General features: G+C 35.8%; 1 protein-coding gene across 1 annotated transcript in view; it reads right to left on the reverse strand.

The window, feature by feature from the left end:
• The window catches only part of PTPRD (protein tyrosine phosphatase receptor type D), a 2,680,207-nt gene that overhangs the window by 1,017,471 nt on the left and 1,643,678 nt on the right, over positions 1–19,058 (reverse strand). Inside the window, 1 exon segment of the mRNA XM_043972034.1 lies at positions 13,514–13,565. The gene's annotated coding sequence lies outside the window, so the exon portion shown is untranslated.

Raw genomic sequence — 19,058 nt, forward strand, 5'->3', positions numbered from 1 at the left:
AGCCAACTTCTAGATAAATTTAAAAGAAAGTTCTATATAAAGGGAATTGAATAATCCTAAAGAAAAATGCATATATTCTGTGATAAGTCTCTAATGGTACTTTTCAACACAAGCTTTATTGGAGGTTTTGCTCATGTAACATCTACAACAGAAAGAAAACATTCAAGTCTCTTTTTTCCCTTCTATTTTGGGCAAAATGTCACATATGGTTTTGAATTTCACTGGACACAAATACGTACATGAATCTGTGATCTCATTTTTGAAGGGTTCCTTTAATGATGCAGATCACAACTTGTCCATTCCTGTCCATCTATGTGACTCTTTTCCATGTTCTTCCCACTTTTCCACAAATTTTCCAAAGGGGTCTATGTAATGTTCTGGGAACTTCCTTGTTTTTCCCTGGTGTCATGAGTATACCAGTGGGACACTCTGCCTATAAATTATCCTTCACTTGCCACATGACTAGCCCATCTTTTTGACTGATACATTTCCATGATGACATCATCACTGGACATAATGTGACTCATTTTCCTGGAAGTGACTCAGTATATAACAACCTCCAAACCATTTATGATGGCTATAGATAGGTGATGTAGATGGCTACTGAACAATGCAAATTAATTCATCATAGTTTTGCAGATTTCTAAGGGTGGCAATTTAGTCTAATGGGAACTTAATAACTCATATTAAACACATTACTAATCTGATGCTTTGCTTACAGTAAATTAGAACCAGTGAGATCATAAATCACTTATTTAAGGGGGGGAGGGAGAGAAATAGAAACTTCTTGAATTAAATTGTTTTCACTTAACTGAATAACAGCAGGTAGGAAGAAGTCTTGTTGTTTCCAAATGAGTTCTAATCAATTTTTGTTTTCATGTTTGCACATTAAGCAAACACATCTAATTTAGGCAGCCTACCCCAGTATCTTTTCCATAACTGCAACATACAGTAGATCCTGGTCTAGGAGGTTAAGCAACTCATCATTCATATATGAGCTAATGTCAAGTATGTATGTGTGTGTGTGTGTGTGTAGGGTTAATATTTATATCATATATATGTATATGTATGTGTATATGAATGTACATATCTATATCTATCACAACATTCTTACACAATGATTGATCATAGAAATAGACTCTCATAGTTGGAAAAGGACTCTAAAGAATATCCAATATAATTCCCTCCCCATTTACAACAACTGTACAATCCCAAAAGGAAACCATGAAACTAATCCAATGTTTTGGTGTGATACTGTGGCAACTGTGATGTACTTACAATGAAAGCTCATTCCAGGTTTGAATCATTGCTCTAATCCTTGATAGCATGTGTACCTTTGGGCATGTCACTTCACATTTTAGGACATCATCTTTAAAGTGAATGAGTGGGTTGTATTAGATGTCCTCTAAAGCAGGGCTTCTTAAATTTTTTCCACTCATGATCCCTTTTTGCCTGAGAAATTTTTATATGACCTGAGGTATGTAAGTATATAAAATATGTATAAATAACTTGACTGCTGCCAAATTTTTCATGACCCCCACATTGTTATATGACCATGTGCGGTTGTGACCCACAGTTTAAGAAGTTTTGCTCTAAAGTACATTTCAAATCTAAAATCCTGTGCTCAGCATCCATATAGTGTAGGAATAGAATCTAAAACACTGGATATTTTGAGAGATAGAAGAACTTAAGTAATGGTAGAAGTATGATTTACCTTCTATTTTGTCCCTCTTGACCATAAAATTTATGAGAGTTGTGCACAATGTGCCTATACTGTCTAATATTCATAATCCACAAGACAACTCTACCTCAACTCTTTATAAGTAGTAGCCAAGTCAGTACAAATATTTAACCTTACCTCCCATTTGCCAGATTCCAAAGACAATTCTTGAGTGGAGGTATTAGCTGAGAATTCATTAATCCTCTCAGTTATCTCTTTTTTCCTACTAGCACTTAATTTATGGGCAGAGCCTACAATGAATTGATGACTTCTTTAATCAGGTCTTCTCTATATTTAAATCATATCTGTTGTTGTTGTTCTAAACCAATTCAATGAGCATTTATTAAGCACTTATTCTTTGTAAGGGAATAAATTAAGCTCTGGAGGCATGAGAACACAAAACAATCCTTGACCTTTTGGTGCTTAAATTCCATTGGGAAAACCAACTTGTACTCTAAAAAGCATACAATAGGATTTCAGAGAAAAGAAAGTACAAAGAGAGGGATTGGGGAATGTTGCCTGGTGAAAGTGGCTTTAAATTTAAAGCCTTTAAACTTGTTCAGTATCCTAAAGGCAATGTTGAGGAAGATCCTAAAGATTGTGGTGCAGGGGAGCAGCATGCACACATTTGGGTATAATCTGTCGCCCATGAAATTTTATTTTATTTTTTTTTTTAGTTTAGTTAATTTCTTGTTTGTGCCTGTTTTGCTTTCCTTGCTAGGGCATTATTTGCAAGATTCACCTTCTGTGGTTCCCCTGCTTTCAACATAATAGCCTCTTTTGCTTCACTCCTTAATGCAGCTATTCCTGCCTGATCTTTTTGATCCTTGCCACAGAATGTATTCTTGGTTTCCAATTGTTGCAGTCTGTTAATTATATTTCCTTCTCCAGACTAAACAAGACTTTTACCATTCCTCATAGGTGCTATTTTCTAGCTCTTTAATCATTTTTATTACTTTTCTGTAGATTTAAGATTTCCCCTCATCTTTTAAAAGTAGTGAACAAATCAGTGCGCAGTTCTTTCATAATGGCTAAAGAGAAAAGATAAGTTATTCCCTTGCTTTTTCTCATATGAGTATTACATACTAATATTGAAAGTCTCTTGCTCAATTATATCCTATCTCCAGGCCACTGTGAACCCTAACCTTAAAAGAAAATTGGCATAATTATCAATTTCAATAAGCCTGTCCCTAAATATACTTATCACTATATTTAACAATCTCTTATTTTCAAAATATAATTTTCCTAATGTTCTAAAACCAATTTGAATTCTAGTCCTTTCTTTCAGCCTTCTACTATTCTAGAACAAAGCTTCTTAAACTGTGGGTTGTGAGACAATATGGGGTCATATAACTGAATGTGGGGGTCATGAAAAATTTGGCAACAGTAAAAGGCTATGTATACCTATTTTATATACCTATATACCTGGGGTCACACAAAAATTTCTCAGGCAAAAAGGGGTCATGAATAGACAAAGTTTAAGAAGCCCTGTTCTAGACAATAGTGTACTGGAAGGTAGTAATAAAAGTTGAAATTTATATCATGACTTAATGATTACAAAGTACTTTATATACATTGGGACAGCTAGCCCTAAGGTACATTTCTTTTTTTTTTTTTTTTAGTGAGGCAACTGGGGTTAAGCGACTTGCCCAGGGTCACACAGATAGTAACTGTTAAGTGTCTGAGGCCGGATTTGAACTCAGGTACTCCTGAATCCAGGGCTGATGCTCTATCCACTGTGCCATCTAGCTGCCCCTCTAAGCTACATTTCTTCAGTCAGTCAACAAGCATTTACTAAGCACTTACAATGTGTCAGAACTATGATATTCACTGGGGATTTCAAAGAAAAGCAAATCAGTTCAATGGACTATGCTATGGTACGGAAGGGTTTCTCCTATTCCAGAGGATTAACTTTACATTTGTATAGCTGAACTCATTAGCTACTAGAAGTAAATAGTTAAAGCATCATTAATCAAGAAGAGTCTTGGTGGGAAATGCACTACGGAGGTTAGTCAGTCTGCGGTATCATGGAATGTTCCTTGCCAAGTAAGTATGTGTTCATGTAAAAGAAAAAGGGAGACACTGAAGTAATTAAAGATTCCCCCAATGGTGAAATAACTTTTTATCAAATGAATGCATGAACATGAGCATTTCAAAGGTTATTTTTTGCTTAGGAAAGAGGTTTAACTGCACTTTTTATCCCTCTGGCAGTTTTGATGTTGTGTTCTGTTTTCAGAGAACAATTCCATTGGTCAGAGCCTTAGGGATGCTAGAAACTCAGCCTGTGTTCAATATAAATAATGTTAAACGTGTATCTTTTTGGTTTTTCTATATTCAAATTTGCTAAAGGATTTGTCTTTGAAGTCATTTGAACTGATACTCACCAAAAGCCTAATCAAGCATCAAACTGAGTTTCCCTAAAGTCTGTGAAGTAAGTAAATGGAAATGGAGAGAAAAAGGTGGGAGGACCTGCAAAAACTGCTCCACATCACCATTTTGGTCATTCAAAAGGCCATTCAACATAAAAGCAAGGGAAAAAACTCCTATCTAATTTTACCTTCTCCTATATTAAAATAAAAGTATATTGCTTTTCCCCCCTTTGCCTGTTAAGAGCAAGATTAAAAAAAAATGTCTAGTCTCTTTTCCTGGAGCAAATTCTTCATCTTTTAACTCTAACCTAGAGGGGTTTCAGGAATGATAAATGATGCCTGAGTAATATATAAAATACAAAAGAAATCCATACTTTATCCCCCCAAAGGAACTGTTCTTTCCCGACTGTCACAAAAGAAACACTCCTATTTCCAGTCCAACAGGTTTTTGCCCTCCCCCTGCTAGCAAAGGAGAAGTGTTAGGTATCTCAGATATTTGTTGATGGACGTCATGCCTCCTCCAGCTGTCAGGAACACAGCTGTCCTGTTTCCTTCTGAGTGATCAGGGCTGCTGATGCCCTCTAGCTAGCATGTTCTCTGATAAGGTCCAGTGGAGAGCAGCAAAAGAGCTGAACACTTGGCTTCTAATAGTAGTGCAAAAACAAATTTTACAACAAATTGCATTTTCAGGGCTGCCTGATGCCACACGATTAAACGGGCTGAATTTGTTCTAGTACACTAACTCAGAAGACTTCACAATGGAGCAGCTCTCTCTTGGTAACTGTTAAAGCAGTTCATAGAGAGTTTTTAACCTCTAATATGGCTGGTAGGGGAGGGGAGGTCAGAAGAAGAGAAGATAAAATGAACATCCCTCATTTCTTTGCTGTGGGTGGGGAAGTGTGGGAGAGGAACTTTGAGGATATAGTCAGATTAAGTTAATGTGTTGCATTGTTTTTTCTTAACTTTATCTCCCCTCTCTTATTCTTTGTTATAATAATGGCACTGAGGAACAAACTGAGGGCATATATTTGTGAATGTATGTTGGTGATGTAAAAAAAAAAAATAAAAAAGGTAAACAATGCCAAAAGACAAAATGATAGATGGACATTTGGAATGGAAGGTAGATATCTAATTAGAATTGTTTAATATGAGAGAAAAAAAATCAAACAAGGCTATGTTGGCCACTGGGGAGAAAACTCCAAGAGAATGCTTTATAATTAGTTGCTAGATACAAATTTTACTCTAAATGGGAGGAGAAAAGCCAATCCCACATTTTTCCCCCTTGTGAACTTTACATACCCATAGGTGGTATAGTATGTTGCAATAGAGAGAACATTGGACTCAGAATAAGAGGTTCTCATTTCTTGCCCTGGCTCTGCCACTAACGAGTTGTATAACCTTGGGGAAATCACTTTGATCTCTAATAAATTCAATTTTTTCATCTGCAAAATGAAGTCTACAGCATTGTAAAGCACAAAGGCTTTTGAGGAAGAGAGTGAAGGGATGAATCCTAGCTCTGATTCTTCTGACCGGTATGACCTTGAGAACATTACATTGCTTCTCTTGGGTCTCAGTGTCTTCACCTATAAAATTAGGAAGTTGGATTATATTATATCTAAGGTTCTTTACAATTCTATACATGCTCTAGAAGGGTACTTCCACATTGTTCTTCGGTGCTACTATCTGGGAGATAGGAAGAAATAAACTGATGCTTCTCATAAGCCTATTTGAAATGAAGGCAATTTGATTTCATGTAGGAATTATGGGATCACAGGGTCATAAATGTAGATCTAGAAGGTACCTAGTTAATTCCTCCCATGTCTTGAAGATATAGAACTGAGGCCCACATAGGTTAGTTGACTTGACACAGATTATACAAATAATAACTTGCAGAGGTGGAATCTGAATCCAATTCTTTCTATTAGGGGTTTAAGTATGTATTAAATGCCTACTGTGTGCCAGGTACTATGCCAAGTGCTTTGCAAATATTATTTTATTTGATCCCTGTACCATATTGTTTCTGAGAATCAATTAAATCAAATGTGGGTAATTGTGACTCATCCCAGTGAATTTGTATATATGTATATGTATGTGTGTATGCATGCGTATATGCATGTATCTATGTATCTATCATCTACTATCTATCTATCTATCTACCTATCTATGCTTCCTCAAACATTCTGGCCTTCCAGTCTATCAGCCTCCTCCAATTCCAGGACCTCAACAACATTATACCTGAGCTACTCCCAGGGATGACCATATTTTGCATGTTATTATCACATATAACTGTGATACCTCCATGATGGTTAAATTTCAATTTACCCTCCATAATCGACATATCCTGTTCTTCCCTCTTTCTCCTTGTTTTTTTTTTTTCCATGAATTTATCCTTTGGCATCCCTACAGCTTTGATTCACTCTTTCTTATGCTAGTTCTTCTGATTTTTCCCTACTGCCATGGGCTCAACTTTTTCCCTTCTTAGTATTGACCTCATAATTAATGACTCAACAATGTGTCATCCTTGATTCTTGAATCTTTTTCACTTTTATTTTCTGCCATTCACACTTTGTTATATTCAACCCTGAATTATTCCACCATATACTTTTCCACTTTTAATACAGAGCTTGGGAATGTTACTGAGATGTCACAACATCATGCTGATAACTGGACCAATCAATGAATCAATCAATAAGCCTACATACTTATATGCTCTATATAAGCATATATATATATATATATATATATATATATATATATATATATATATATATATATATATATATATATATATATATATATATATATATATATATATATAGCTCTGGGTGCTAGGAATACAAAGGGAGAAAGGGAATTGTCCTTGCTCTCATGGAGGATATATTCTATCTGGGAAGACAACTTGGACAAAAATAAAAATACACAAAACATGTACAAAATAAGTACAAGACCATTTGGAGAGTAAAGCACTGGCAGCTAGAGTCATGAAAGGGTTTATGGAGGAGTTAGCATTTGAGCAAAATCTACTAAAAATCCAAGTTCTTTAATTATAATGACATCTTTGGTGCTAACTTTTTTATTTCTTCCTTGATTGACCATTGTTTCCAGTCCCCCAAGTGAATGTTCTAAAAATGTTCTTCTCTCCTCAATCTCCCAATGCCATTCAGTATCTCACTGCTTTTTGCTTCTGACTTTACTAATAGAGGGCATAATGAGATCCTTCATTTTCCCTATTCCATATGTTATCATAGAATCATGCAAAGTGAACTTGCTTGTGGTATATGAATGTAATGGAAAACTATTGTGTTGTAAGAAATGATGAGCAGGCAGATTTCAGGAAAACCTGGAAAGACGTAAGTGGACTGATGTTGAGTAAAGCAAGTAGAACTAGGAGAACATTGTACATAGTAACAGCAACATTGTGTGATAATCAACTGTGATAGACTTGGCTCTTCTCAGAAGTGCAATAATCCAAGACATTCCAAAGACTTCATGATGGAAAATGTTCTCCATAGCCAGAAAAATGAACTGTGGATTCTGAATGCAGATTGAACCATACTGTTTCCACTTTTTTATTTTTTGAGGTTTTTCCCTTGTATTCTGATTCTTCTTTCACAACTAATGCAGAAATATGTTTAATGTGATTATATTTATAAAACCTATATCAGATTGCTTTCTGTTTTGGGAAGGGGGGAGGGAGAAAAATTTGGAACTAAAAATCTTATGAAAACAAATGTTGAAAACTATCTTTACATGTAACTGGAAAATAAAATACTTTTATGATAAAAAAAGAAATAAAATTAAAGTGAAATAAATAAATAATAAAACAATTTTACGAAATGTTTAAAATAAAAGTGAACTTGCTTTGGATTCAGTGCTAGTTGTTTAGTCATTTTTCAGTCATGTCTGACTCTTCGTGATCCCATTAGAGACTTTCTTGGTAGAGACACTGGAGTGGTTTACCATATCCTTCTCCAGCTCATTTTACAGATGAAGAACTGAGGGAAACAGGGTGAAGTGATTTGTCTAGTTACACAAAGCTAGTAATTTTCTGAGGCCTGTTTTGAACTCAAGAATGTGTCTTCCTGTCTTTAGGACCAGTACTTTATCTGCTGGGCCATCTAGCTTCCATTATTGGATTCAGTGGACAGGAATTCAAATCTTACCTCTAATTCTTACCTTTGTGACCTTGGTCATGTCTCACCCATTCTCACTCTCAGTACTCTCACCAATCAATTGAAAGAGTTGAAGTAGATGACTTCTGAGTTCCTTTTCAGTTTTAAACCTATTCCCCCATCCTCAATACTTTGCTGCATTTCCACATATATTTTCTCTTTTACTCTACCATCTGACTTCTCTTTGACATGGCAAATTTCTACTTATGCTTTTGATCTTGCCCCTCCCTGTATTCTTGAGGACCATGTCACAGTCATTGTTCCCTCTCCCTTTTTTCTCACACATTTAATCTATTAGCCCCTTCATGGCTGCTTATAAATCTATTTATGTCTATGTTATCATGAAAAATTCTTCATTTATCCCAGTCATGCCCTCATATTGCCATCTCATGGCTATCCTTCTTTTCACTGCCAACCTCTTAGAATAAATATCTACACACATTGATGACATTTCCTTATTGCTCATCTACTTCTCAACCCCTTGCAGCATGGCTTCCAATCATACCACCTGCCTGAGCCTCAATGCCACCAAGGAGCTTTTAATTGCTTATTCTGAAAGCCTTTTCTCATCTTCTTTGAGGTTTTGGTCATTACTGGCTTCCTAACCTGAATATTCTCCTCACCTTTGGCCTCTGTAACACAAGGCAATGCTCATTCTCCCCTTCCTTGCCTGACTCCTTCTCAGGTGTGTCTTCCATCTTCTCTCTCTTATGTGTGGGTATACCTCTAGCTTCTGGCCTTGACCCTCTTCTCTGTTTTCTTTCGATTCTCTTGGTGATCTCATTTGTTCCCATGGTTTCAATGATCATCCTTCTATTAGGACGAGCACACATTAGTATAGCAAGACCTAGTCTTTTTTCCTGAACTACAGTTTGTTTTCATCAACAGCACCTGTTCTTGGGGACTCAACATGTTAATGCTTGGCTTAATTTAGACTACACTAGCAGAGTTATTGAGCTCAAAAGATTTGCCAACATTTGTCATCCAAGAGAGCAAGGAGTCTGTGCAACTACATGTGATACTATATTATATTAAGACTATATCACTTCCTTCTGACTTCCCCATCCCTTAAAGTAGAATGTAAACTCCCTGAGAAGTATTGTTTTGTCTTTATGGGGTTTATTATGTATATGATATAATTATTTCTTGTTGAATTGAATTAATAACACAATAGACATTCAATGGAAAAATAACACATAGAATTATAGATTTAGAACTAGAAGGGATCTTAGAGGTTAATGAATGCACCAATGTCCTCATTTTACAGATGAAGAAACTGGGACTCAAATGTGTTAAGAATCTTGATGCAACTTATTATGTAAGTGTAGAATCTGAACTTAAGTCTTACCAATTCCAAGTCCACTTTAGACTACAACTATTGGTCTCCAGCATTTTGGTAAAATACTACATTCAATTGTTTTGTTTATTATGGTGGTGATTCTTTGGGAGTAATAGCATATGTAGGCATTTGCTGGTTGATAAGAATGGAGGGTATCCTCAGTTTGATTTATCACAGACTTCATAAACCTATGAGGCCAGCTTAGCTCAGATATATATTACTAAATCTCTTAGTTGAGGTTTTAAAACAGAACTCTAAAATCTTTGAAAGCTCAGAAACTTACATTGCTATAAAAAAATTCAGATGTTGAAAAATGCTCAACAGATGTTAAACCTGTGATTTTTATCCCTTGGTAAGAGAACAAATAGGACTTTTCTAATGTCCTTTACTTCAATATGATACACTAAATCAACAAAAAGACTTCCAGGGCATTGGGAAGGTCTCACAGAGGACTCAATGGGAAAGCAGGCATAAAATCCACAGAGGAAAAAGTGTTAAAGTCTTATCCCTGCACTATGAGGAGAACCCCACACTAATGTAATCATGGATGTATCATATGATTCAAGTGCCAGGATTAAAATGTCTCCACTCCTGTCATTGATTTTTTTTTAAGGAAAACTCTTTAATTTTGTTAAATAGATTCTCCCATTTAAAAAGAGCTAGGCATTATAAGTCTAACTAAATGATAAAATGATAACATTATTTTAAAAGAACATTCTGCAGATAGAATTTTACTGCTTATGAAAAAATATATTATAGACTCAACTTTGAATGCTTTCTCTTCATTGACCATTTCAAAATAATCCTAAAATGTCCAATTAACTACAATTTGCTATTTCTCTTGCTTAACTTCTTATTCATCTGACAACTACATTAAGTGTGCTCATACACACACATATATTATATATACACAAATATGTATACATATGCATATATATACAAATATGTATACAAATACATATGTACATATATACAAATACATATATATATCCCAATTCTACATTAATTCTAGGTTTTTGTATAGTTACATCATTGTTCTGTCAATTAGAAAGAAAATGCTGATGTTTAACAGGTTTCTTTTTGTGGTACTGTTTATACTGTTCAATAAAGACATGAGGCAGTAGCAGTAGGCTGTTTGCATTATTTTTTTGTTTTTTTGTTTTGTTTAGTTTTGTTTTGAATTTGGAAGTGGGTGAGTTTTCATCAACTGCAAATTTCTTATTAACACATTTATTCTTATACTCTTTCCTTCAGTTAAAAATATGCTTGTATCATTTCTTTAGCACTAAGAAGAAACTAATATAGATGCTACCCAACACCAATAATCTTGCTAGTCATTGATACAAAATGAATATCAATGATTTTCCCCCTCCATTATTCAAGGCTACTAAGTCAGATAAACATTTTTTTGGGGGGGGCAATGAGGGTTAAGTCACTTTCCCAGGGTCACACAGCTAGTAAGTGTCAAGTGTCTGAGGCTGGATTTGAACTCAGGTCCTCCTGAATCCAGGGACAGTGTTTTGTCCACTGTGCCACCTAGCTTCCCCCCCCCCCCCAGATAAACTTTTAAAGAGAAATTCTCTGGTTATACACAGCATAGAGTATGGCAAAGGTGGCATGCACTGTTCTCTGAAAATATATCCTAAACCTTTCTTTTTTGTTCTCTGTTATGGTGTTATCAGCATTATTCTTCTTGTCAGGGAATATAGGCAAATAACTGCATTCATTTTTGTCATGAATGTCAGCCAATTATACCTAAGGTTATAAGGCACATGAAGCTAAGTTGTATCAAACACTCTCTCTAGGGACTACAACAGACTTTCTTTGTGGAATTTTCTTAGCTTTCCTTGAATCAGAGAAACTAAATATACCTTTTAGTTGTCTTATTTGCATGAACCATGTGTGAAATGGTAAAAATATTAAGAGAAATGAAAGAATTCACTAATGACTTTTTACTATATACACTGGGTAAAAATTTAGTTCTTTCATTCAAGTCCTTTTAAAACATATCAAACCCATATATAAATATTTTGAATGCATAATATATTTTGGTTTTATTGGCAAATATACTTAAAAGTAAATAGTTTTGAGTAAGACTTTTAAAAAACTTTCATTGAGATTATTATAAGTATCATCTTCAATGCACTTTTAAGTGAGAAAGCACTTTCAAAAGCTCTAGAAAATTAGTAAACATATTTTACGAACTAAACAGATCGGTACTCCATTAGTAATTTTTGATTTTAGAAATAAATTTTCCAAATTATTTTATTTGGTTTAAAAAGAATGGAATTGTGTTTCTAAAACTTGTCTTGCTCATTTCTTAAGAAAATATCAAATTTCACAGGCAATTTAGTCCTTAATGACAATGCATCTTTTGATGTTTATTAAATTAAAGGGCTTGAGATAGCCAGGAAATGAATGCTAAAAAGAGTGACTTATACATTTGTGCTAAAACTAATTATTCCTTAAATGTTTAAAGCATCTGTTCAATTTACATTTAGGCGAAGACATCTAAAAGCATTTTAAATCCTTGTCAAGGATTTAAGCTATAAAAGAACCCTCTTTATAGCCAACTAGGCAAAAGATTCATACTAGAAAATAGAGGAAAGCAAAAAAAAACACACTCTATCACAGAGAGAACAAAGGTATGGCGCTCGAAGAGCTTTTTTTGTATCACCACTAGGTTGGACATGAGACTCATGACTTTTTGATGTGGAGCATGGATGGTTGAGACATCAGAATCCAAGCCTTTGCTGCTCAGGAGCAGAAGTGGTCTGCAAATGACCCTACAAGAATTGGAAAAAGCATGTAGACTGCTAGCTTTAGGCCTAAAATTGTATGTTTAAACTGGACATGTATCCCAAATTTAACAAGAATTAGGAAGGTGGGGAAGGTTTCTGCTCCCCCAAAGCTCATGAAGTATGTATATATATTTATATATATATACACATGCAGAAACATACACATAGACATACATAGACATAAACTCACACACACATATATGTATAGACTAAGCATTTTCACTTTTTTAAAGAAGTGACTCCTACTTGAAGAAAAGAATACTGAGTTGATACTGTACATAAAAGGCAGAGTTGGGATTCAAAGAGAGAAATACAGATATAGTGTACTCCAGCAAGTAAGGAGAAAAAGACTTTGTCAGCTACAGACCCTTAGAGGAAAATAACTCCTCAACATGCCCATGATTCCTGGCTTGCTTCCTTGGGGACTTTAGAGACAGGTGAGAACTGTCCTTCTCTCTTGACTTGAGCTGAGATCTCATCTCTCTTCTAACTAGAGAGCTCATTTAAACTTGTGAATTATTTGAAATATTCTAATCTGTAGAACCTTTCAAATATACACTTGCTATTTTATTCACATAAATGGGTCTACTTGGCTACTTGCTATTTGTGATGGTATTTTGTCCAGTGTTTGGTGGGATGAGCTGAATGGGTGAATGTAAGCTAGTTTTGACTTTCCCCATCATGGAAATTGCTTTCCTTTTGAACTCTACACATTCTAGTCCTAGACCAGAGACATCTGATGAAGTAGAAATATCTCATTCCAGTTCAACACCCCTCTAAGATACTAAAGGGAAGAGTGCCCAGCCTCTAAGTACTCCTGGTACTTGCCTATCTCGTTCAACTCCTTCCAATTCCTAAGTCCTCCCCAGGTACCTTACTATTATTTCAGCAATAGCCTTTGGGTCTTCCCGTTTCCACAGAACTGGGCCAGATTTCACAGATATATTCATATCTCCCACAATCCATTTACACTAAGCCAATTCTTATAGACACAAAACCTTACAAGCACCTTCTTATAACACTTTTTAAAATACACATTTAAAGTGATCTGGGTAAAATTCATCTTTTAAAAAATCCAAGTGTGAAATCTCATAAGAATAAAGAATAATTACCTGTTCATTTATCTGTTTTCTAAGTTCACAATTTTCTCAAATAGGAGCACACCTGTATTTGACAAAGATCATAAAATATTGTCAGTTATATTTTATCCATCAGGATAAATTAAGTGCCACTTATCATCATTATTATTTTTCACAACACTCTATGACAAGGTTCTTAACCTTTTGTGTATGTGTGCATGTGATAAACACTTTTGCAGTATGGTAAAGCCTGTGGACCACTTCTCAGAATAATGTTTTTAAATGCATAAAATAGACAGGATTGCAAAGGATTACAATGAATTAAAATGATGTTATCAAAAGATTTAAAATAAGTTTATGCACCCTTAAAGCCATTGCTCTAAGTTCTTTCTGGTGCCCATGCAATTTCTTTATAATAAATTAAGTCCTGAAAGTAGAAAAGGTGAATATGATGAAATAATTTCATACATTATTCTTTCAGGGTGTTCCTTTAGTGCAAAACTCCTCAAAAATTTCATGGGAAGGTAGTTTTCTTTTTTTTTAACTTTAAGATTTAAGATTGAAAATCAGATTTGAGAATGGTAATGGTAATGATGGGATGAGCTAAATGGCTGAGAGGATCCTCAGAGTTCACTTGGATTTTCAGGAATGAAGAGACTCATTTGCCACACATCTCCCACCCTACTGGTAATTTCTGTTGGTTGTCAGGGAAGTAATAGAATAGTTACTTCTTTCAACCAGGTTGGTCACCTTGACTAACTGGTTAGAATTTGTGTATTTTTGGTTGAAAAATAGGCTTCATTAAAAGATTCAATTTGCTGGCAGGGGTGTTATGGTCACTAGAAAATGCAATTAATTCTTTGGTGATGCTTAACTGTAAAGATGCTTTGGGAAAAATGAAGGCATATTTTGGGAAAATAGATGAATGTAGTCAGATGTTTATGTACTTCAAACAGCTGATCACCTACTTAGGCTGTGGTCAAAACATAATCTGGTTAATCTTATTTTTGTACAAATTCCATTTCAGAAAACTAAGCTGCAAAATGAGGTGATTGTACTTAAAGACCTCAAAGGTCCCTTTTACCTCAAAACATATGGTCCCATGACACTAGAAACTTTAGTACATTATCAAAGATTTAGGACTGGATAAACAAAGGAAAATGATCTAGTCTAAATCCTATACCTTGCAGATGAGGAAACTAAAGCCCAGAGAGAAGTGGCTTATTTAAGGTCATACAGACTTTAAAGTAGTAGGGTCAGTATTCAAACAGATTCCTGACTCCAAATCCCATTCTTTTTCCATTGCACCACGGGTTAAGGTCCCATTCTGTTTCATGTGGCAGAAAAATCTCCCTTACCCTTTTTGTTGAATTTGATTTTATTTATCAGTTTACTGGATCCATGGTGGAAGGATAGAACTACAAATAAATTATCACAGACTTCTGAGGGTGGAGCCAACATGGCAGATGAAACACATTAAATGCACAGCACTCCTGACAGAATTACCCCCCAAACAGCCATAAAACAAACCCTGGAGAAGCAAAACCTACAAAAAGACCAGCTGAAATTATTTTCTGGCCAAAGACAGCTTAAAGGGGGCTGTTCTGGGATGTAAGTAGAGTCCATCCCCTACATCATGACAACACAGTCCCCAGGAAGGCTACACCAGAGAAACTTACCCCTGAGCCTCCAAATCAGCTGCAGTACCAGTGTCTTCTGGAACTGAGCTTGCAGTTGGGTGAGAAGGCTTAATGGCTGGCTGGGGTGGGGTTGGGGTGGAAAATACAGGGTTGTCTGCAAGAACTAAGGAAGAATTCAGCTATCCCACCCCAGCAGGGAACCAGGAAGAAATTATGAGCAGCAGGAGGCCCAGGTGGAAGAGGGGTACAGGCTTGTCAAAGCTAAGAACTGCCAAAGCACACAAAGTTCCGCTGGCTGGTTAATTAGAAAGTTTTCTTGAGGTTATCTTTGAACCAGAGAACAGGCCATGCTAGAGAAAAACATGCCCTCCCTCAAACCAAAACACCTGGGACCCTCTGAAGCTTGGGAGCGTGTAGCTTGGAAGTAGTTCCCCACTGTAAGAGGGAATTAAAAGTCAAGTAAAAGAGAGCAAGATGAGCAAGCAAAGAAACTTCAGGATTACAGAAAATTTCTTTAGTGACAAGAAAGATTGAGGAGCACCCTCAGAAGAGGGTAACAACCTCAGGGCCCCTACATACAAAGTTTTCAAGAAAACTATGAATTGGTCTCAGGCCATGGAAGTGCTCAAAAGGGACTTTGAAGAGAAAGTACGAGAGATAGATAGAAGGAAGATTGAGAGAGGTGAAGGAAAGAATGGAAAGAGAAATGAGAGCAATGCAGGAGGGTCATGAGAAAAAAGTCAACAGCTTGAGAAGCCAAATGTAAAAAGAGATACAAAAGCTCTCTGAAGAAAATTATTGCCTAAGAATTAGGATTGAACAAATAGAAGCTAGTGACTATGAGAAACAAAGACACAGTAAAGAAAATCCAAATGAATTTAAAAAATTGAGGGCAATATGAAATATCTCATTAGAAAAACAGCTGACCTGAAAAATAGATTCAGGAGGGATAATTTGAAAATCATTGGACTACCCGAAAACCATGACCAAAATAAGAGTTTAGACAGCATCTTCCAAGAGATTGTCAGGGAAAATTTCCCTAATATTCTAGAATCAGAAGGTAAAATAGAAATTGAAAGAATCTACCAATCACCTCCTAAAAGAGATCCCAAAAGGAAAACTTTCAGGAACATTATAGCCAAACTCCAGAGAACCCAGGTCAAGGAGAAAATATGGCAAGCAGCTAGAAAAAAGGAATTCAAATACTGTGGAACTACAGTCAGGATAACACAAGATCTAGCAGCTTCTACATTAAAGGACTGGAAGGCATGGAAAATAATATTCCAGAGGGCAAAGGAACTGGGATTACAGCCAAGAATCACCTACCTAGCAAAATTGAGGAAAAAAATGGGAATTCAATGAAAAAGGGTACTTTCAGACATTTATGATGAAAAGACCTGAACTGAATAGAAAACTTGACTTTCAAATACAAGACCCTAGAGAAGCATAAAAAGGTAAACAGGAAAAAGAAATCAAGAGGGATATTAAAAGAGTAATCTGTTTATATTTCTTCATAGGAAGATAATTTGAACTCATAAGAACTTTCTCAGTATTAGGGTAGCTGAAAGGAATACACTTAGAGAACACAGGTCTGAACTGAATATGAAAGGATGATATCTGTAAAGTATTTATTTTTGGTTTATCCTTGTTTTTGTGGGGCAGGAAGGGTGGGGTAGCTTATGTCTGGGGCCAGATTTGGGTTTTGGGCCTCCTGGGTCCAGGGCTTGTGCTTTGTCCATTGTGTCACCTACCTAACACATGATGACATCTTTAAAACAGGGTTGAGGAGTAGGAGGAATTCACTGGGGGAAGTAGAAGGGGAGTGGTAGACTGGGGAGAGGTAGCTCACATGAAGGAAACAAGAAAAGGATTATAGAAGGGAGGGGAAGAGGGGGAAGGTGTGGGTGAGTGAGTAAAACTTACTATCATCAGAACTTGCTCAAAGAGGGAATAATATATATTCAATTGGATATAGTAACACTTTGCCCTGAAGGAAAGTGGAAGGGAAGGAGATAAGGAGGTGTGGAAGGAAGGAAGGAAAGAAGGGACGATTGAGGGAGAGAACAGTAAAATACAAAATACTTTCAAGGAAAGTGAAGATGTTCTGCATAAGTGCACATGTATGACTTATATTGAATTGCTTGATTTCATAGGGAGGGTTGAGGAGGGGGGGAGGAAGAAAATTTTGAATGCAAAATTAGCTCAAAGACCTTAATCTCATCAGGAGGGAATAACATACACACCCAATTGGGAGGAGTAATTTATCTAACCCTCCAGGAAAGGAGGGGAAGATGATAAGGGGGAAAGCCTGAAAGAAGGGAGGACAGAGCGGGGGGGGGGGGGGGGCCGGGGGGGGGGAATAGGCCAGTCAGAAGCAAAACACTTCTGAGGAGGAATAGGGTAAAAGAAGATAGAAAATAGAGTAAATATCATGGGAAGGGAATAGGATGGAGGGAAATAGTTATGATGATTGATAATAATGGCAAAATGTATGATACCTACTTTGCTGGGCTATTGTGAAGAAAATTCTTTGTCCAGTTTAAGGTACTGTATAAAGGTTATGATGAACAGGATGCTATCAGAAAAAGCTGAAAAGGCGTACATGAACTGAAGCAGAGTGAAATGTACTGTATACAAATGAACAGCAATAGTATAAGATGATCTTCTGGGAAGCATGTGATTATTTTCAGCAATGCAATGATCCAATATAACTCTGAAGGACTTATGAATATTGCAATCCATCTACAGAGAAAGAACTGATGGTATCTGAAAACAGATTGAAGCATAATTTTTTTCTTTGTAATAGAATTTTATTTTCCAAAATATATGTAAAAACAAATTTTGACATCAATTTTTTAAAACTTTGTGTTCCAACTTCTCTTCCTCCCTCCCTTCCCACCCCCCACCCACAAGAACTCAAGCAATAGAAAATAAGTTAAACATGAATAGTCATTGAAAACATTCCCACATTAGCTAGATTGTGAGAGAAAACAGTTAAAAAACAAAACTTCAGATTAAGGAATTGTCAAAAACAAAAAAAATTAAAAATGTGTTATCATCAGTTCTTTCTCTGTAGATGGACTGCAATTTTCATTAGTCCTTCAGGGTTATATTGGAACATTGCCTTGCTAAAAATAACCACAAAAGCGTACTTTTTCTGATAGTTCCTTAATCTGAAGGTTTGATTTTGTCATTTTCTCTCACAACCTGACTAGTGTGGAGATGTTTTCCATGACTACTCATTTATAACTTAAAAAAACAAACAAACAAAAAAACACAAACAAAAAACACCCCCAAAATAAATAAATTATCACTTTAGTCAAGAATTTCAATAATATTATTTGGGAACAGGTATATTTTGAGAAAAGCAACCAATGGATGGAATAAATTTTTCATTCTTTAAATTTCTGCTATGACATTGTATGTTTTAGCCTATCTTAGGTAAATAAGGGTGCCTAGGAAATTTTGGGGAAAAATTAGAAGCTAAAATCAGTTTAAAATATAGCTAAATACAAACTCTGAACAACTATGTGGCACATTGGATAGAGTATTAGGCCTGGAGTCAGGAAGATCTGAATTCAAATCCAGCATCAAACACTTACTAGCTGTATAACCCTGTGCAAGTCACTTAATTTATTTACCTCAGTTTCCTCATCTATTAAATGAGCTGGAGAAGGAAATGGCAAACCATTCCAGTATCTTTGCCAAGAACGCCCCAAATGGGGTCACAAGGAATCATGCATGACTAAAAGGAACAATCAAACAAGAACAAAAACAACCTATTATCTATATTGTTGGTCTCATAAATATTATGTGGCTAAAAATGTCATTCTTTTGGTAATGAACAAGACTTAAAACTAGGCATGTACTTACTACAACGTGGAATATGTGATGTTATTCATAATGGGATTTTCAATTATGCATCGCTCAAAGAAACT

This window comes from Dromiciops gliroides, chromosome 1 (assembly GCF_019393635.1).
Source record: "Dromiciops gliroides isolate mDroGli1 chromosome 1, mDroGli1.pri, whole genome shotgun sequence".
Lineage (NCBI taxonomy): Eukaryota > Metazoa > Chordata > Mammalia > Microbiotheria > Microbiotheriidae > Dromiciops > Dromiciops gliroides.